This window comes from Phaseolus vulgaris, chromosome 4 (genome assembly GCF_051622355.1).
Source record: "Phaseolus vulgaris cultivar YP4 chromosome 4, ASM5162235v1, whole genome shotgun sequence".
In the NCBI taxonomy this organism is placed as follows: domain Eukaryota; kingdom Viridiplantae; phylum Streptophyta; class Magnoliopsida; order Fabales; family Fabaceae; genus Phaseolus; species Phaseolus vulgaris.
In genome coordinates, this window is record NC_143501.1 from 32,933,289 (window position 1) to 32,955,598 (window position 22,310).

A 22,310-nucleotide genomic window follows, 5' to 3' on the forward strand; every position below is an offset into this window, starting at 1 on the left:
CACCTCTTGCATGATCCTCTCATGACTTAGGTCTTTATCTGGTATTTGGGTGTTAACCCATGTTAACTTACGCAATCTGTGGGACTCAGCTTACGTGGTCCACCGTTTCTATCAGTCCACCGACGTCTGATGTCCGATGTCTTTCTCTCAGGCCGATGACCGAGGTCTGGCCTGTACACAAGCCCCCCAGTCTCGAGCTGTAACTTGTTTCAGTGAAGAAACTAAGTGATCACCCACGCCGACCTACGTGGCATCGGGATGACAGGATGTGAACAGTACACCGAAGTGACATCTCACCATACTTTTTTAAATAGCGTACACGTGGCAAGATAAATGGCTAAGACTCGTTAGCGCTTGCGCTTCTTAGTATACGTGAAACCTTTCAAAACCCCTACGCTCCTTCACTGTTTCATTACTTCACTTAAGCATTTTAAGAACATTTTCTGCTCTCGAACGCTCTCTTTTCTTCTTCGAACCTTTCAACCTTCGAACCCTAACTTATTCAAAGGTATGATTTTTACTTCCTGATCGTCTGTGCTTTAAGATTTCGATGCACATAGCATGTTATAACTATTCTGGGACTGTTTACATTTCTGCACTTTATGTTTTCTGCTCTTTCGCTTTCACGCACTCTCTGTTTCTAGGTTTCCTGAGTTGCGCCATCTTCTTCCTCTAAACCCTCATTTTTCTCTTTTTTTCCTTTTTCTCTTTTTTTTCTATAGATTCCTTTCTTAAGATGGCTCGAACGAAAACCACCCCGAACCCTCCACCCTCCATCGATTACAAATCGTTGGGCCCCTGATGGTCTTCTAGCCGAAACTTCTCAAGTAAACACCTTTAAAGATGTTGAGGCGTACAAGAAAAACGAGTCCGAGAACTTTCGCGTCTTTGGGAGGGAACATGACTTATATGTGAAGGTTCGGCCTTGTAGGGAAGGCGAACCCATGTGTGTCGACGACCATTCGGACCCCGAAGAACCTTTCTTCTTTATGTAAGCGACCATCTTCAAGCGGCTAAAGCTTCGTCTTCCTTTCATGGGGTTCGAGCGCACTCTCCTGACAGAGGTCAATGTGCCCCCTGCCCAGCTGCATCCCAACAGCTGGGCCTTCGTGCGGGCCTTCACCACATGTTCCTTCTCAAACCTGAGTTTGGGTAAGCTAATAACAAGATCATTTTTAATCAATTTATTCAAGTGATGCATATGTATGTGTGCAATCCTTCTGTGCCAAAGCCATGATTCCTCCTGCTTTGTCAAAAGAAAACTGATTGATGTAGAGTTAGAGATATCAAGTAGATAGACATTATTTGATCTCTTACCAACCAACAAAACTTCCTTCGAGTTTGGTAGACGAATCTCACAAGAGTTAGTTCTGAATGTGACTTGGTATCCTCTATCACAAAGTTGGCTTATGCTGAGTAGGTTATCTTTAAGCCCTTCCACATAGAGAACTTCATGAATAAGAAAGCTATTTTCATTACCTATGGTGCCTTTCCTCTGTTATTGTCTCCATAGGTCACATGCCCTTCCTGTTTAAGAGTGATGCTAACAAACTTGATGCATCTCCAGTCATGGGCTTCGAGAAGCCACTGTCCAAGTACCATAGATGTTGTTTTCTCATTAAGAAATCCTGCAAAAATTAAATCAGGTGGCAAGATTTGGTCCCTTAATAAATTTGGGTCCATGGATGTTAATCTGATTGTAAGGAACCTTAGAATTCTTGGGAACCCACTTTAGGAACAGAAAAATTTCGAATTTTACAAAATCTGACAGAATGACCCTTTCTCATACAGTAGAAACAACAAACAACCGGTTGTTTCGACCTTTTAATCGATTCATTTTTTGTAATGGTTGAAAAAGGTTTTAAACAACCACTATTCTTGCTTTGTGGGTTAAAACCCAAACCAGATTTTCCAAAAACACACCTTTGAGATGCTAAAACATTCTCAAGATTGGATTTTCCTTTTGAAATTGTGTCAACTATTTTCACAAGGTACAAAAATTTCTTTCGAAGAGATTCATAGTTTTTGCAAGAACTAGATTCACACTTGCAAGAAGAATTTTGATAAATCATTTCTAGGTTTTCAAAATCAGTTTTTAAATTGTTCAAATCTTCTTCCAGAACTTTGACTCTATCTTTCAACCAGTTGTTTTTACTTTTCAACCGATTGTTTGAAAGGGTTAATCTATTAGCTTCTTCATGAGTCTCTTTAAAAGCCTCAAGAAGTTGATAATAACTATCACATTGGGTAGAGGAAGATGTGTTGAAGATGGTTGCTGCCCCTTCAAGATTGTGTTTGATGAAGACTTATATGTAGTGTTTGATGAAGAGTTATATGTACATTACATTTGTTTTTTTGCTTTGCTTTAAGTGTGTCCTTGTTAGTGCTTAGAGGTTGTCTAAGAGTGGGCTTTTTGCTGAGTAACTCACCTCATAACCACTGGCCATGTGATAAGAACAAGCGTAAGTTTTCTTAAACTTTTTTTCACATGTTTTACAAAAAACACGTTTACTGCAGAAAAATAAATCTGTTCTTTTCTAAATAAACAGATTCATTTTTACACTGATGCCTTGGCTATGTCTTGTGAAAATTAGATTTTGTGCATCAGGTATTTTGACTAAGTCCTCTACCTTTCAAAACGACTGGGTTTTAAATAGTTAAACTTTCTCTGTTTTCGTTTTGAAAAATAAATCTGTTCATCTGTAAATGAATAGATTCTTTTTGTCTTTGGTGCCATGACAAGCTTAAACGTTTTCAGTTTTATCTCTGCACCAGAATGGTTGACTAAGTCACCTCACTTAACAGATTCTCTAACTGCTTTTTGAAAATAAATCTGTTCATTTTATTTTCAATCTGTTCATTTTATAACAGCTTTAACTGTTTTTCAAAATTCTGTTATAAGTTGGCTTTCTATAAAATGCAAACTTGTTTCTGAGTTTAATAACAATTCATACATTTGCAAAAACGAGTTTTACAGCAGAGAATCAAAGGTTTACAAAGGATTAGCATTTGTTCTTCAAAGATTTCAAAAAATCACAAAGTGCTTGTTCTTGGTTTGGTTCCAAAAGCTTGGTGTGAGGTGCAGCTACTGTTCTAGCAATCTTGCCTACTGGTTTAAGGCAGATCTTAGTATCCTCAATCAGGTGTAGTCGTTTCACTTCTCATTTCTTGTAATAGTTTGGTTGAACACTCTTCTTGATAGGTGTTCTTGGAGAGTGTGTGTGTGAGCTGAAATAGGTTTTTTTCAGCAAGAGTACCTAAGTTCTTGTAGGTTTCAAGAACAGTGGGAATTGTACTTGGTTGTACTGTGTTTTAGTGATTTCCACCTGTTGTTGGTGAAGACTGGATGTAGCTCAGGTTGAGTGAACCAGTATAACTGCTTGTGTTCATTCTCTCTCACTCTCTGCAATTTCGTTTCTGCATAATTGATAAAACAGCAAAGAAATAAATTTGTTCAATTGAAAATAAATCTGTTCTTTCTGGGCACTGTGCATACTGTTCTTGGTTTCTGAAAAAGTTGTTTGAATCTGATAAGAACATATATAATCTGCTAAAAGCCATTGGAACACAGTAACTGTGATAGGCTGCTCAAGAAACTGTCAAAGCTATTAATTGAACCTTAAACAATTGCTGAAAGTTGAAGCTTGCTGTTCTGTGATTCATTGTTCTTAATTTCTGGAAAATTGTTTGACATCAAGAAGAACACTCATAGTCTGTTAAAAGCCACTGGAACAGGTTGTTTGCAAAGGTCACTCAATTAATTAGCATGCTATCAATTGAACCTTAATCACTTGCTTGAAATTGAAGTTTGCTGTTTTGTGTTTCACTGTTTTTCATTCTAATATCTGTGTGTGTGCATCTGGAAAATCTATCTGCATAGTCTTGTGATTAACCTTGCTATATTAAAAGCGTTTCAAACAAAAACAGTGCTGAAATAAATCTGTTCATTTTCACATAAATCGATTTATTTTCTGTAAAACTGGGTTAAACACTGTTTCTGCAAGAAAGTTTTAAAAGGTCAATTCACCCCCCCTCTTGAACTTTGGCACTATTAAACCCAACAAGATGTACTTACATTGTTTGATGCAGACTCTTCTCTTGCCATCAGACAAACATATCTTGGAATCTGCAGAGAATGATCCAGGAGAGGACTCATCACTGTCCAGCCAAGCACTTCTTGAATCTTTGTGAATTCTTTCAAGAGTATCCCCCATTTCTTTAGCTGAGATACACTCTGAAACTTTAAGAAGTTCATCAGAATCAAAGGCAGAAACAATGATGTTCTTAGCTACACAAGCAAGATGATCTCTTTCATTTTTAGATAAGACAACATTATTTTCAAGTAGATGTATGAAAGCATTGTTTGTAATGACATCCCAGATTTTTCTATCTAATGAGTCAACAAAAAATTTCATTCTTATACACCATAGCTGATAGTTTTCACCACAAAACAGAGGTGGTATATTTAAAGAAGCACCTTCCCCAAAAGAAAACTTGCTAGCTATTAAAGCAGTTTTAGAAAGAAAGAAAAAAACATAACTTGAATGCCAATTGTTAGAATTAATGGCCTAAACTAGAGAGGGGGTGAATTGTTTGACAAAATATTTTTGCAAAGATTAGCTAAGAATGAAGTTTTATCAACAATCACAGAAGAAGCAATCAAGGAAGCCAAACAATCAAAGCAATTAAAATTGTTTGCAGAAAAATAATCGGTTGATATTGCGTTTTAACCAGTTCTTTATGGCAACAGAGACAAAAAAAAACAAATCAAACAGTTTATAATGAGTGAGAGATAGAGAGAGATTACACAATCAATTTATATTGGTTCATTCAACCCCTGAGCTACATCTAGTCCCTAGAGCAACCACTGGGTATTCCACTAGCAATCAATCACAGATTACAATATACAACATCACAAAGAGGTGATTTTGATACCTTAAGAACACTCACCCTTTTTGCCTTTCACACAACCTTAGTTAGAACACACTCTAACCTTACAGGTTTACACACCTTTCAAGTATAGAAAAGAAACTATTACAAGAATAAAAAAGGAACAAATTACACCTGGTATTTCAGGAATCACAAAGCTCCTAAGATCAGATCTTGAACCAATGCACAGCTAATTAGCAATCTTCCAAACCTTTGAATCAAATCTCTTCTCGAAAACGTTTTCAATCTCACATTCTGTATATTTTTTAATACAAAGAAAAAATCATATTTATAGCTCTTAAAACTAGTCGTTTTAGGCAATTAATCATGAGCCAAATCAGTTTTAATTCAACTGAAAACAGATATAACAGGTTTTTGAAAAGCTGTTAAGAAATGTGACAATCAACCGATTGAAATTTCGTTTTAACCGATTGAATTGGTTTTGACAGTTAGTCAACCAAGTCAAAAACAGTTTTGAAAACCTTAAACAAGTTAAGTGTAAAACAACCGATTATATCGTGAATTCAACGGATTGTTTTTCTATTTACTTAGAAAAACATTTTTCTCTTTAAAATGGATTGATTCAGCTTATGCATAGGACTAAGAATGATCTTTACAAGAATTCTAAACACCTTAGAACTAAGCCCCAACCAAAATCAGCAAAGCATCAACCTTCAACACAAATTTTTTTCATCAAAGCTTCCATGTTCTACACTTGGATCATCTTAAGGAGTGAATTAACAAGTTTCAAACAATTAGACAACATACACACACACACAACAACAAGGTCTTCAAGCTTTCCACTTGGATTTGGAGATATCAAAGCATCTTGTTCAACACTAAGAAAACATAGTGTTCATTTTTCATGAGACAAAAGACTTCAATCTTCGTAACAGTTTGAATACACTAAATATGAAAAGCCTATGTTTTAATAGAGATTATCTAACTTAACTAATGATCCAAGTCATATAAACTAAGGTATCTGGAGGTGAGAAGCTAAATAAAGAGCTCATACACAACATGACCTGCAAAGACACAAGATATTGGATTTTTGGAGTTACCTTGATCCTAGAGGTGTGGACTACATGTTAGTCTCTAGTAGGGGTATACTTAATGAGTCTTTTGGAAGATATGATTGAAATGAAATAAAAAGTATTGGGGATTTAAAGAAAATCAAGGTATTATGATGCAAATGGATCTATGAGCAATCACTATAAATAAAATGAAAATAATTTAATTGAGCAATTGATTCATGTAATTTGGTTTTTTCATTTACTTGAATTGTGTATGTTATAAAATTTTATTTTAATGAGATTATTCATGTTTTTCTTGTTCTGTTGTGAATTGCGATGAATGTATTACGTACACGAGTAGATGTTGAAGCAGGTGCAGGAGTGTCTGAAAGGCCTTAGGGGTTCTAATTTGAGCTTTGAAATGTAATTATTTGTATTTATATAAATCCTAATAATGTATTAGGAACATTTTGAAAGACTCTAAGCTTCTATTGTAATAGTTAGGTATATTTCTAGGAGTGTTACACAACATATTTAAACATTTTAACAATAATATATTAAAATATATTTATTTATCATAAAATTAAAAGTATAATATAATTTATAGTTCAAAATGTATCTATTTACTTATAATATTATTACAGGTATTTTTTAGGTGATTTACTAATTTACTAGATCGATACTGACTTAATTAAAGAAAAAGAAAAGGAAAGTGTTCTTTATGGATTCTTAATTCGTTATGCATTTTATAAAAATACATTATTTGCATAAGATTTTTAAGGAAAATATAAAGAGAGAAGGATTGTGCTTTTCGTGACAAAACGAAATAAGTTATCTATTGTTTAGTGTTTTTTTGTTATTATCCATCCTATCAGGGAAGATAAATTTTGTTACATTGATTCTTATATGTTAAAAACAAATTTGTAGTGTACTTATTAATTTTTATTACTGAAAGTTTTTATTGGACTAATTGGTGCACATTAAGAGTTTGTTAGTTTTTATTTTCTGTATAGTACATCACGTTATCTTGTCTATTATTATTTTTTGTTACTTGATACTTTTCAGTTCTTTATATAAAGAAGAATTAATCTGAATCTTTTTTTCCATTTTGTCTGTGTCTCAACAGTATTGTAATACAAATGATATCATAATAATAAATTATGATTATTTTATATTTATAATGATTGCCACCTGAGTGAATAATGAAATACTTTTATTTTAATTTAAATAAGTTAAGTTAGATAAATATTTTGATATTTTATACTATTATTTCATACATTATAATTTTTTTTAAAATTACATCAAATTTTTCTTTATCAATAATAAATTAAATTAAATTAAAAGATATTAGTGACTAAATCCTGCACCGTAGAAAGAAGAGACCCATCGCTTACCCATTTTGTGTGGTGATAAATTTCTTTCATTGACTTACATTTATCGAAATATATTAGTGTTTTTAAACATCAAAAATATTTTTTTTTATCAATAATAAAATAAATTAAATTAAGTGAGATATTTCAGGTTATCCCAACACCATATAGATACTTCTCCATAGGGACATAGCAACCAGAAAATGGCTTAACCTACATAAAGGCACCCAAAACAAGTAATCAACAACAGCACTTAGTGGGCACCTAAACCCAACAACCCACTCCCTTAAAAAAGACCAAATAGCACACAAAAGGTGCATCGACAATACCACCAAAGAGATGTGGTAGGACCAGAAAAACAGCAACCGTACCCTGAATTCTTTTCTTCATCTTTATAAAGGACAACAAAAAAACCTCCTCCAGCATTCTAACAGCAACCAGCCATCCCCTTACCAGCATCCTCTTGTTCATTCATTTCACGTTAAAAACCATGACAACTTTGTATTTATGCCTCCGAACTTCACTCCTATTCCACTATTGTACAAGACAGCCCTTACCAATGGTTGAGCAGCATAAGGTCAGCAGGACCACTTAGTGGCCTCTACATATGACTCCAGCACCTCCACACCGTCTCCATCCAGCACCTGCACCTATATCTTTTCAGTTTCCAACAGCAACCACACCAAAGCCTTATGTATACGACTGTTCACATCAAAACCAACCTACAACCTTACTATTGCAGCTGCTGCCTCAAGCACATATCATGGCTGAAGCACCACAAGGATACTAAATACTGGATTCAGGAATCACAGCTGCAACCTCCACACTCTTGAATGAATCTGAGAATTGGGCTCTTGGTGCAGCGCCAATTCCAAATCCTTCCTTGATAAGTGCACCTCCCAAGTAGAGTACGCTTGTCAATAATCACTCAACCCAGTACAAACCAGCTTTAGTAAATCTGCAAAAGGACTCCCTGGCAGCACCAAAAATGCACCTAAATTCGAATCCTTGGCACCATTCAGCAGCATCATTGAGGCCTTTAACTTCTGATTGTCCACATTATCTTGAAACTTAGTCTTCATAATCTACTATTTTTATAACCTCTATTTAATACAACTTACAAGCATCAAACCTTTAGTTCTTCCAGCACATCAACACATTATCTTCCTTGGATCACCACGGCTTCCAGCAGAGACACAAACCTCCTACACCATAAAACTAATTGCTAGAATCCTAGAACTTGATATTAACCAACCTGATCAAGGAGCATCACCAAGACAAAAACCAGAATTCAGCTCCCTCTTAAAGATGATGTTTTAAGTCTTGCTCCAGAGCTAGTACTACAACCTACTAACCATTGGTTAAACATCGAAAAATAAAATAAAGTATAATAGATATTATTGTTGTCTTATATTTCTTTTCCAACCCTTTTAATGGATTAGAAAATTATGTTTACAGTGACATCAAATTTTGAATATATGAAACAATTGCATACTTTGAAAAAGTCTTCACAAAATTTATAAAGAGACAAATTAAACTTCGGCTTTTCCATGCTTTTGGTAAAATTCCATGATTTTATATATATATATATATATATATATATAAACTCGGAAATAAAAGTGGAAAAATGAAGAAACACAAAATAATTTAAATTGTATTTCAAAAATATGAAAGAAAAGGAAATTTAAATTGGTAGAAAGAATACCACAACTATATCCTAAAAACACAGAACCTCTTACATGCTATAAAATTAATTTTTTTATTAGAAACATTAAAATTAGTTTCTTCCATCAAATTAAAATTAATTTATTTCATGAAATAATTCATGATTTAATTTTATGGAAGTTTTTTTATATTTTTTTGAACTTTTTATTTTGTATATAAATTAATTTTAACTTATGAAAAAATAAAATTTATTTTTCTTCTTATTTTTTTTCGAAAAAACTTATAAAAATATTGTTCAAATATAGCCTAAACTGTAAGAACTAATAAGAGAAAAAACAAAAGGAGAAAAGGTTGTAACAACGTAATTGCACAAAATTGCAAAACTGATCTTATTCATTTTGATTTACTCAATCATATATATATATATATATATATATATAATAATATTACAATTACTGGAAGCTATAAAATAGGAATACTAGGCCTGTAAATTGACCATTAATGCAATATAACGGTAAAATAATTTAAGGGTAATAAAATCTGAATTAATAATAATAAAATCTGAATTAATAACCAACATCCTCCCTTAATTCTGATTTGGAACAACCTTCCCAATTTGAGTCATGATATTGTTTTTCTCAATCGCCATCAATTCTTCATTCATAGCCTTTTGCCATTTGGGGTGTTGAATGACATCTGCAAGTCTCACAGGTTCTGATTCTGCAAGAAAAGCAAAGTGAACTAGATCTCCATTATCATCAACTTCATCATCAAGATTTACTTCGCAATCTTGAAGGTGTACAGGTTGTCGTTGCTACCTTCTTGGTCGCCCCATCATAGTTGCAATTGGAGCTGCAACTTCAGGTTGAATTACAACTTCAGGTTGAATTACAACTTCAGGTTGAATTACAACTTCAGGTTGAACTACAACTTCAGGTTGAACTGTAGGTGCTTCAAGAGTGACTTCATCTTCCACATCATTGTTCAAAACGTAAATATATCATTTTTTCGAATCCATTTCAATTGTTGCATTCAATTGACATTCTTCATCTTCGGCAAATGTAACATCACGACTAATAATCACCTTCTTTGTCATTGGATTGTACAGTTTGTATCCTCCATGCTTATATCCAATGAAAATGGTCTTCACTGCCTTATCATCGAACTTCGATCTTGCTGCCTTGGGAACGTGAGCGTGATTGACCCAAATACCTTCAAGTGTTGCACATTGGGTTTGAATCCACTCCATGCCTCAATCGGAGTTGTGTTAGGAACACTCCGAGTGGGTGATCTGTTTATCAAATATACCACACATGTAACAGCCTCAGCCCAAAAATAATTTGGCATACCTTTCGCTTTAAGCATGGTCCTCGCCATGTCCATGATTGTTCTATTCTTTCTCTCGGCAGCTCCATTGTGTTGAGGTGTGTAGAGACAAGTTATGTTATGTTGCAACCCAAGTTTTTCACAATGCTTCTTGAACTCATTAGACTTGTACTCACCTCCTCCATCACTACGCACCATCTTCATTTGTCTACCACTCTCTCTTTCAACAAATGCTTTAAATATTTTAAAGCAGTGGAATACCTCATCCTTGCTTTTCAATACATAAATCCAGGTTTTCCTTCAAAAATCATCAATAATAGTTAAAAAATACTTATTACCTCCAACTGATGATATGTTCATCGGGCCACAAACATCTGTACGAACAAGTTCCAAAGGAAATTTTGCACGCCAAGGCACCTTAACAAATGGTATCCTGTGATTCTTTCCAAAAATGAAAGCCTCACACAATTGATCAGGGTGATGAATATGGGGTAAACCATTCACTAAATTTCTTTTGGAAAGATTTTCCAAACTCTGAAAATTTAAGTGCCCAAAGCGTAAATGTCATAACCACGATTCATTATTCACTATTGCATTCAAGCACTTGAAATTACCCATATGAATATCTACTGGAAACATGCGGTTTTTTTGATAAAAAGGTTTTAAGAATCAAATTACCTTTTTTTATCAAAAATTGAGAATTTATTTTCAACTATGTGCATCACGTAACCCTTTTCGGCCAGTTGTCCCACACTCAACAAATTACTTTTCATGTCAGGTACATAGAAAACATCATAGATGTACCTGTGATTACCATTCTTCAATGTAATAAGAATTCACCCTTTTCCAATCACCAGAACGAACCTGCCATCACCGAATTTCACTTTTGTGCGAAATGAGTCATCCAAATCTGCAAACAGCTCCTTCTGACCACACATATTATTCGTGCAACTTGTATCCAAATATCAAGTCTGGTTGTTTGGAGTTTCATTTGATGTGGTTGTCATTAATACTTCATGATCCTCTTCATCTTGTTCGTGATTACTATCTTCTTGAGCACAATTGGAAGCATGATTATCACCTTTTGATCTGCACTCATTCGCATAATGGCCACGCTTATGGCAATTATAACACTCAACATTTGATTTATTATAAATGCCTCCTCGTCCTCCGCGATCACGTTCCCCGCACCAAGCGCCTCCATGATTCTGGCCACCACGACCTTTGCTGAAATAGCTACCATGTTTATGATAGGAGCTACCAATTGAGGCTTGTGCTTCTAAAGCCTGCTCAATTGGTTTTTCAATCTTATTGTCATTCATCCGCTGCTCATGCGCTCGTAGAGAACCAGACAATAACCTTATTGCCATTTTTGAAATGTCATTGGCCTCTTCAATTGCGGCAACAACATGTTCAAATATGGGAGTTAAATATCTCAAAATCTTCTCCACCTTTGCCTGCTCCGAATGTGTTTCACCATTGGTCTTCATCTGATTTGTCAAGGCAAGAACTTTATTTATATAGACATCGATAGTCTCTGTGGTTTCCATCTGTAGCAATTCATATTGGCGTCTTAGGGTTTGAAGACGCATCCTTTTGATCTTATCATCACCTTTATAATTGGTTGACAAAATTGTCCAAGCCTCACTGGCAGTTGATGCTCCTTCTATCTGCTTAAACGTCTCATCATTCATCCCTTGATGGATGAGATACAAAGTCTTATTGTCCTTCTTCTTTTGATCACAATGCGCTACTCGTTGCGCCTCAATTGCATTAGCAACTAATGCAGACACTCCACTCTCAACGACATCCCATAACTCATGTAATCAAACAAAACTCTCATTTGCACACACCACCGATTGTAATTTTTTCCATCAAGGATAGAGACTGATAATTGGGTAGAGTTTATGATAACAGACTAGCTCTGATACCAGTTGTAGGAACTAATTGAAGAAGGAAATAAGAGAAGGCAAAAGGAGAAAAGGTTGTAGCAACTTAATTGCACAAAATTGCAAAATTGATCTTATTCATTTTGATTTACTCAGTCATATATATAATGAAATTACAATTACTGGAAGCGATAAAATAGGAATACTAACAGACCTGGAAATTGATCATTAATGCAATATAACGGTAAAATAATTTAAGGGTAATAAAATCTCAATTAATAATAATAAAATCTGAATTAATAACCAACATAAACAAATATCCAAAAGTGTGATAAAATTTCTCTATTCATTGTTCAGTAACAAAGATAGAGCCAACAACATATTTACGAACAAACCCCTAAGAAGACTTCGTATACGATATTTATATTTATACTTTATAAAAAGCAAAGGGTGTTAGAATATGCCTTACATAACAGGTGTGTCCATTAGCCATAGTATAAGCTATATATATAAATTCTATAAGTTGGGTTTGCCATCAATAATTGAGCAAGTGTTTCATATCATATCAGCCACTTCATAATAATAATAATGCCTTCTTGTTATCTTTGTGCACTTCTCCTGCTTTTCCTTTTCTTCTATTCTTCAGCAATCATTCTCCCATTCAACTAGACTTCACAAATAAAGTGCATTGCCTCATAGATAACTATGGCATGGTGTCTACATGGAGGGATGATGAGAACAGTCGAGATTGTTGCAAATGGAAAGGCATTCAATGCAACCATCAAATAGGTCATATAACCATCCTTAGTCTCCCTGGTCAGTTTCCTTATCAATATTTGAAAGGTGCAATCAATATCACTTCATTGTTTGCCTTGAAAAATATTCAACATTTGGATCTCAGCCACAATTTTTTTTTAGGGAGTCACATCCCACAACTTATTGGCTCACTTACCAACTTAAGATATCTTAGTCTCTCCTATTCTCGTTTTGGTGGGAGCATTCCTATCCAACTTGGAAACCTTACACATTTACTCTATCTGGATCTAAGTCACAATTATAACCATGGAGAAATCCCTTATCAACTTGGACGCCTTACACATTTAAGGTATCTCAATCTCAGTTACAATCATCTCAACGGGGAACTCCCTTATCAACTTGCAAATCTGTCACAGTTGAGGTATCTTGATATTGGAAGAAATTCATTTTCTGGAGCACTCCCTTTCCAGATTGGGAATCTTCCTTTCTTGCACACTCTTAAACTTGCTGGCAATTTTGATGTCAAACCTATGGATGCAAAATGGTTGTCTAATCTATTACCTAACAAATCTTGCCTTGTATTATTTACATAATCTTGATTGGTTGCAAATGATTATTTTTCCAAACTTAAGAGAGTTGAGACTAGTTGATTGTTCTCTTTCAGATATCCATATACAATCCCTGTTTTATTCATATTCCAATTTCTCAACTTCTCTTACCATCCTTGACATTTCTTCTAATATGCTCACATCCTCAACATTTCAATTATTGTCAAACTTTAGCCTTAATCTGCAGGAGCTTTATCTTTCTCACAATAACATTGTTTTGTCATCTCCTTTCCACTCAAATTTTCCTTCTCTTGTGATCCTTGACCTTTCTTATAATAATATGACATCATTGGTTTCAAGGTAGTTTCAACTTCAGTTCAAAACTTCAAAATCTTTATTTGCAAAATTGTAGTATCAGGGACGATAGTTTTCTCATGTCACCTATTTCAATCACAAATTCTTCATCTCCTCTCGTCTCCCTTGATCTTTCCCTCAATATATTGAAATCATCGTCCATATTTTACTGGCTTTTTAACTCCACTACCAATCTTCGTATGCTTGAGCTTTATGGAAACTTGTTAGAAGGTCCCATCCCAGATGGATTTGGGAAAGTAATGAACTCTCTTGAAATTCTTTACCTCTCTAGTAACAATCTCCAACACGAGATTCCATCTTTCTTTGGGAATATGTGCACATTGAAGATGTTAGACCTCTCAGAAAACAAGTTGAGTGGGAAAATTTCTAACTTCTTTCAAAATTCTTCATGGTGCAACAAACACATGTTGCAGGATTTAGAATTATCTGATAACCAGATTATTGGCATGCTACCTGCAAGCATTGGATTGCTATCTGAGTTGGAGAGTTTGTACTTGGATGGAAATTGCTTGGAGGGTGATGTCACCGAATCCCATCTTTCCAATTTTTCCAAATTAAGGTACTTAGTTTTGTCGAAGAACTCTCTCTCTCTAAAAATAGACCCTAACTGGGTTCCTCCTTTTCAAATAATATATTTGGAACTAAGATCTTGCAAGTTGGACCCCACTTTTCCTAGTTGGCTTCAGACTCAACGTTCATTAATTTATCTAGATATTTCTGAAATGGGCTTAATGGTTCAGTACCAAAATGGTTTTGGAACAATTTGCAAAATATGGAAATGTTGAATATGTCTCACAACAATCTCAGTGGTTCAATTCCTAATATATCAGTGAAGCTTCTCAATAGTACGTCTATAATTCTGAATTCAAATCAGTTTGAAGGAAAAATTCCGTCGTTTTTACTACAAGCTTTAGAGCTGAGGCTTTCTAACAACAAATTTTCAGATTTCTTTTCATTCATATGTGACCAAAGAAACACTCCAATTGCCATTTTAGATTTATCAAATAATCAATTGAAGGGACACCTTCCAGACTGTTGGAAATCTGTAGACCGGTTATTGTGTCTTGATTTAAGCAATAATAAATTGTCGGGGAGGATTCCTGTGTCCATGGGTAGTCTTGTTCAATTGGAAGCCTTGGTCTTACGAAACAATAACCTAACGGGTGAATTAGCTTCCACTTTAAAGAATTGCAACAATTTATTTATGTTGGATGTGGGTGAAAATATGTTGTCCGGTCCAATACCATCATGGCTAGGAGAAATCATGCAGCAGTTGATAATCTTGATCATGCGAGAGAATCACTTTTCTGGAAATCTTCCTATTCAACTCTGTTATTTGAAGCATATTCAATTCATGGATCTTTCGAGAAATATGTTATCAAAAGGAATTCCATCATGCTTACAGAATTAGACTGCAATGTCTGAAAAGAGCATCAACACAAGTGACACTCGAAATCGTATATATTGGATGAATAACACTTATTTTGAAAGTTATGGGAGTTTGGATATCGGAAGTTACACCCTTAACATAAGCTTGATGTGGAAAGGTGTGGAACAGGGGTTCGAGAATCCAGAGTTGAAGCTTAAGAGCATTGATCTTTCAAGTAATAAGTTAACGGGTGAAATACCAAAAGACATAGCATATTTGGTTGGGTTAGTTTCCTTGAATTTATCTAGAAATAATCTAAGAGGAAAAATTCCTTCTGAGATTGGGAATTTAAGTTCACTAGAGTCCCTTGACTTATCAAGAAATCATATCAGTAGAGGAATTCCTTTCTCACTTTCTCAAATTGATTTTCTTGGTAAACTAGATTTGTCACACAACTCTCTTTCGAGAAGAATCCCATCAGGAAGACATATTGATACCTTTGATGGCTCTTGTTTTGAAGGAAACAATGATCTTTGTGGAGAGCAAGTGAACAAAAGTTGTCCTGGAGATGGAGATGAAAGAAGAGAAAAGGTTGGAGAAGGTGAAGCAATGAATGGTGATGAAGATAGTGATTGGTATGAGGCATTGTACATGAGCATGGGGATAGGATACTTCACCGGATTTTGGGGCTTATTAGGGCCAATACTACTTTCACGTTCTTCCAGAAATGCTTATCTCAGCTTCCTAAACAGATTTACAGACCGCATATATGAACAATGTGGCAAGTGCTGTTTATTGCATGAAAGAGGTATGTTAGTCAAATATATTAATATTTGGTTCACAAATAATGAAAGTGAAATTTGGGATGTGATGATAAGTCTCAGCTTAATCCTCAACAGGGCATTTCCTACATTCTCTAATTTCTCACTGGCTTTTCAGATGTATCAAATATATTTTCTTTTATTAAATAAAAACAGATTACGAAAAGGTTATTACAGAGTCGAATTTATTTCAGGTTTTGGCCTTACCCCTTAACTCATTTATTTCTGTCTTTTTAATATATATGCATATATAATTTTTCATATTAATTTACATAATTTTATTTGAAAGTTTGATTGTAAAATGAATGTATCTACTTATTATTTTACAATATATAGTGTGAAGATATTAATTTTTTTTAATCTTCTTGTAGATTAATATAATTTATTAATGGTTAATATAATTTATTGAGTTGGTATTCAGAGAAGTTGAGTTTAATTATATTCATTTACAATCTCACATTGAAAATTTTTATTCCCTCTTTATTTATCTTTTAATAAACCACATTAATCTGATTGATCTGGGATGAATGAAAGCATCATTAGTTGCCATAAAAGTGCAAGATATTTATTTAGTATTGTAGTTTGAATGTTTTGTAGTAAGTAATGTATTTCAAACTATGATTTGATGGAGTTGTTTTGCATAATGCATTTATAACGTTGTTTCGTTCTAATTCAAGTGCTTAGAATTGTAACATCCACGTCCGATAATCATTTTATATTTTATTTTCAACAACGTTTTTGCAAGTAGAAAGCCTTTATTATTACTATTTCTAGCAGTTTTATGTAAAGATCAATTTTTTTTTATTAAAAAAAAATGAATAAAATTAAAATGTGACACTTCAGAATATTTAACTAAGATAAATCTTTAAGTACCAGCTAGCACGTTCAGAGTACCCAACACCTACTGATAAAGCATGAACATCCAGCAAATTTCTGGCTGCCTCTCCACTGAATGGAAGGAGAGCGTTTGACCTATGTAAAGACCAATTAACTTTACTTTTCCATGATTTCGCAAAATGACATGATTCTATACTGTTTTTAATAGTTTCCTCCTTTTTCTTTGTAATTGTTCCAGTTATGTCCTTCTTCATTGTTAATGCATCAATTGAAGAGTTCGATTGCAGTTAACAATTGAAAACTATAATATTCTATGTGTAAATATTGGTCATATAGAACAATATCTTTATTTCTGACTAATATAATTTTTTAGGAAAATAGAGAGCAGTAAAGAATAATAAGTGAAAAAATTCTACCTTGTAATTAGTTCATTTTAAATTACTTTTTCAAAAATAACTTATAAGAAAAATTGTCTATAAATGCATGTACTCCAAAAGATGTGGGCAAATTTAACTTCCGTTTCCAGACAGTTATTATTTCCAAAGTGTTCTAACCTTCATCGTCATAATTAGAATTAGAATCAGAATCAGAGGATAGTGGTCCTGCGTCGGCAACAATCAATTCAATAAGATATTTAAAAAAATAATATATAGATAGGACATAATAAATATAATTTTAGATAATAATGGTAGATTGTATCTTCGTCGATAGAGATTAGAACCAATGAGGACAAACTGAGCGGTTTGTTGCCTTATTGTCTTCTCCTCTTGTGTCTTACATTCACCATTTTCTAAAATTCGTTTGATAGGTGTCATCCAGATTTCCTTTTCAGAAATGGTCATGCATTCGTTCGTACTGACGTTGGGATTTTTGAGGATTACATATATAACTGAACGGTGGAGCCCTTTCCTTTTAGTAGTAGCCAACCTTGAAAGCATGTCGACTCTAGCATTATGCTCATATCAAATGTGTTCAATTTTAATTTAGACATCAAATTTCGAATGAGGTGATAGTATTTCTACAACAAAGACTCTTTTACCTCGAATTTCACTTTAATATTTTTTACTACTAGCTGAGAGTCGCTCCTACAAATAAGTTGTTGGGCTTCCATATCATATGCTAAAGTAAGCTCAACTAGGATGACCTCATATTCTGCTTGATTATTTGATGTTTTGAAATCAAACTTCAATGATTGTTCAAGGAGAATGTCGCCCCGAACCTTCAAGAACTACTTCTACACCGCATGACTTATCATTCGATGAACCATCCACATGTAAGGTCCATTGGAGATCCTTGTCCTTGGTCGGCCAATGGTTAAGTTCAACCATGAAATCGGCTAAGGTTTATGAATTTCTTTTAAATTTTCAGGGCTTCTCATTTCAGTGATATCCCTACACTTTTCTGGATTTGCTTCAATACCACGATGGGTGAGCATGAAACTTATAAATTTCCCAAATTCTACCCTGAACGCACATTTATCAAGGTTAAGTCAAATACCATGATCTCTAAGAGCTTTGAAGACTTTTTTGAGAACTTGAATGTGCTATAAACATGAATAAGATTTTACCACTATGTCGCCAACTTAAACTTCGACATTTTGATCGAGCATTCCTTTAAAATTCTGATGCATCATTCTCTAGTAAGTTGCACCAGCATTTTTTAGACCAAACTACATGACTTCATAATAGAAGTTGTCACAATCGGTCATAAAAGTTGTTTTCTCCTTGTCTTTTAGATACATTTGGATTTGATTGTATCTAGAGTATGCATCCAGGGAACTTAAAACATGGTGACGGACCACCCCATCAACTAGTCGGTCGATGCTTGGTAGAGGATAAACATCTTTTGGACAAGCCTTGTTGAGGTCGGTGTAGTCCATGTACATCCTCCATTTACCATTAGGCTTCTTGACCATGACAACAATTGTCAACCATGTGGTGTAGTTTGCTTTTTTAATGAAGTCGGTTTGACGAGCTTGTCAGCTTCCTTGCCCGCTGCATTGTGCTTCTCTTCACCCATTTTTCTCTTCTTCTAGGCGATTAGTTTTGCTTCTTTGTAGACCAAAAGGTGATGTGTGATAACATCTGGACTTACTCCTAGCATATCAAAAACCATCTAGGCAAATAAATCAACATTGTCAGTTAGTGTCTGACTTACTAATTTGTCGTCGGTCGACTTTAATGAAGTCCTTATGTGTGTTGTATGTTCTTCATCAAGTAGGGGTAGCGGACAGAGATCCTCACCCGCCTTAATACGAGTGTTGTTCCTATCGGTTGACTCGATTGCCTTCGTACGTCTACGACGATCACACGCCCAATTATCTCTGCCTTCGTTCGTGCCTTCCTTCGATCAAACAACTGAAAATGCAAAGACAAATGGCGCCCTAGAGGTCGTTTGCACTCTGACGCTCAAGTTAGTATAGGGCTAGGAAACACCAAAACTTAGCTGTAAAAAGCTCTCCGTGTAAACTGTGTGTGTATCAGCGTAAGCCCTACGTAAAACTTGCGTACCTTATTAGGTTTGTTACTGCCCTTATATACTCTAGGGTTTCCGCTGTTTCCATTAACCACAATTAGGGTTACTGAGGGTGTGCCCTAGCGCCGCTATCACCCACTCTTAGGGCAATCTAGCGCGTAAGGTTCCCTTACTAGAGTGCAACCTCTGACGGGATGACCACCTGGGTACCAACTTGTGCACCTAATCTCTGGGGTCATCCGTCCTTGGAGTACCCTAGTTGTTCACGTGCCATGCATGTAGTTTTACCCCTGAAACGTGACCCTTACGGGCCATATCTCTTCCGGTGGCTCTTTACTCGTGTTACACCTGAACGCGTCATCCACACCACACGCATGGACCCCTTGTGATCTACGCTTCTCCTAACTGATAACTGGTGTGTGGTCTGGGATCCACCTCTCTTGGCCCAGCTCCGCTATCTGACTCACCGATGTCCGAGGACACGTCAACACATCTTGATGACCGATGCCTGACCACTCCTCGACCCTCTGGGCGTACTGTTTGTGAGGCACTCTGGGTATACCGCTTGTGGGACCCAACATACGTGACCGACGCCTGACCACTCCTCGACACCCTGGGCGTGTCGTCTGCAAGGCACTGGCCCATGCCGCTCGTCAGACCCAGCTTACGTGGCCCCATCATTACTAGCGGTCAACGACGTCCGAGGACTTGTCGGTACAAGTGTCATTGAGTTAGGGGTCGAGGTCGACCAATGCGACCATATGTTCTCTTCTGGGAGATCTTGTTTCTCGAGACTAATCTCTGATCGGTCTTCTAGACCTTGGATAACGTTCTTTTCTACATTTTCTCAACTGTCCACGCTGTGATTTTTTGTAACATAATCGATTGGTTGATTTGACTTTCAGGCTTGCAACGTAACACTCTCGGGCTACCGTTTGATCAACATGAACGATGACTATGTCACCTGAAATAGATGGAAACTTCATCGCGAGATGCAGAATTGACACTATTGCTCTAAGGCAGTTGATGGATGACCGCCCAAGCAAGATGTTATATGAAGTATTGACATTAACAAGAAGATACCTGATTTTAATGGTCTTCACCGAATGTAGTGTATAAGTCAATATACCCTCGAGTGTCCACTCATTCGCCAGAAAAATCCTACTATCTGGTCATCATACGGTTGGATTTCTCATTATGGAATCCTCATTTTTTTTAAAGTTTTCCAATATAAAATGTCGATCGAGCTGCCTTGATCTACCAAAACCTTAGTGATAGCAATTTTTTCAATTTCCACTATAATGACCATGGGGTCATCCTGAGATGGATTAATAACATTAAAATCATCATCTGTGAAGAGAATTGGAGGGATTCTCGGTTGGTCTTTGATTGTGGTTGAATGGACTGACTGGATAACCATTATAAGTTTCTTGCAAGTTGAACTTGAACATTCTCCGCACGCAAATCCTCCAACGATCATGTTGATTACCTCATGAACACCTTGTCCTGAAAAATAGCCACACTCGGGACTTTCACTCCTTTGTTGTTTTGAAGAACGTTTGTTGTCTCTATAATGACGTGATCATTCCTCCTTTCCACCACGATCACCGAGCACGAATCCCCAGTTATTGTGTTTATGACTTCACGAACGCCTCGTTTGGAGTGATTGTCACGCCTGGGACTTTCGCTCTATCTTGAACGATCACCTCGATTCGGGCTTTCGCTCCTTCTTTGCTATTTTGTAGGACGTCAGTCGTCCTCATGGCATCGTGATCGTTCTTTGTTCATCTCTAAATGGATACCTTTCTCTTTGTGGATATTGCTACGAGCTTTTGTTCGCCGTTTGAACAAATTTTCGCAAGTGGCCAACTTGGACAAGTTCTACAATGTTATCCTTCAATGCTTGACACTCTTTGGTCGTATGGCCAAAATTACGGTGGTATCGACATTATTTAGACATGTTGGCATCTCTTAGACTCTGCAACTTTTTCAATGTCGGGATTAGGTCGGCATGCAATGCTTCATCCATAATTTTTTCCTGATTAGCATTTAATGGGGTATAAGCATGAAGTTGAGGACCTCGGTTATCTCTGAATTTATCAGACTGGCCGAGTATATGTCGCTACCACAGTCTTTCTCCTTTCCTTTGTCTCATCCATTCTCTCCTAGAGCATTCTTGTGATGATCATGTAGTTCCTCAATTTAAATGAATTTAGTTGCTTGATTTCTCAATTCATCTAATTTTTTTGCTGGCTTTTTTATTAGACTACCAATGAACTGTCTGGGTCGGAGAGTTGAGATCAAATTATGCATGGCTATCTCTAGCAATGAGGTTTCTGATGCTCAGAGACAATTTGTTAAATTTTTTCATGAATGCTCGTAAGGGTTCTCCTTTCTCTTGTCTGACATTGAGAAGAGCTAGATATGATATGTGGTGTGATTGGCTAGTTGCAAATCGAGTACTAAATTTGGCTAACAAAGTTTTGAAGTTATCCACTGAATCGAATGGATGTTGAGTAAACCAACTGAGTGCCCTTTCTTTGAAATGGGTAGGAAAAACCTTGCACCATACCGCCTTGTCTGTAGTGTAGAGGTTCATTTGTGTTTTGTAGACATTCATGTGTTCGTCCAGGTTTGTGGAACCATCATAAAGCTTGATGTTGAGACTCTTCCATTTAGAGGAAAGTTGTGTGTCCATAACTTCGTCAGTGAAGGGATGTCCTTTTGGCTCATCGTCATCTTCAATGACATGAGTTCTTTTGGCATGTGGCCTAGATGCCTGCTGAGTCTAAGTCTGAATAATGACTGTCTTTTCTTGGTTCTGGGTATGTTCACTTGAAGGAGATTTTTGTCCACATGGAGACTCATTCTTTTGGTATGTGGCCTAGATGCCTGCTGAGTCTAAGTCTGAATAATGACTGTCTTTTCTTGGTTCTG

General features: G+C 35.7%; 1 pseudogene; it reads left to right on the top strand.

Moving 5' to 3' along the window:
• Window positions 1–10,116: 10,116 nt before the first annotated feature.
• On the top strand, window positions 10,117–20,869 carry LOC137838640 (receptor-like protein EIX1; annotated as a pseudogene).
• Window positions 20,870–22,310: the final 1,441 nt, after the last annotated feature.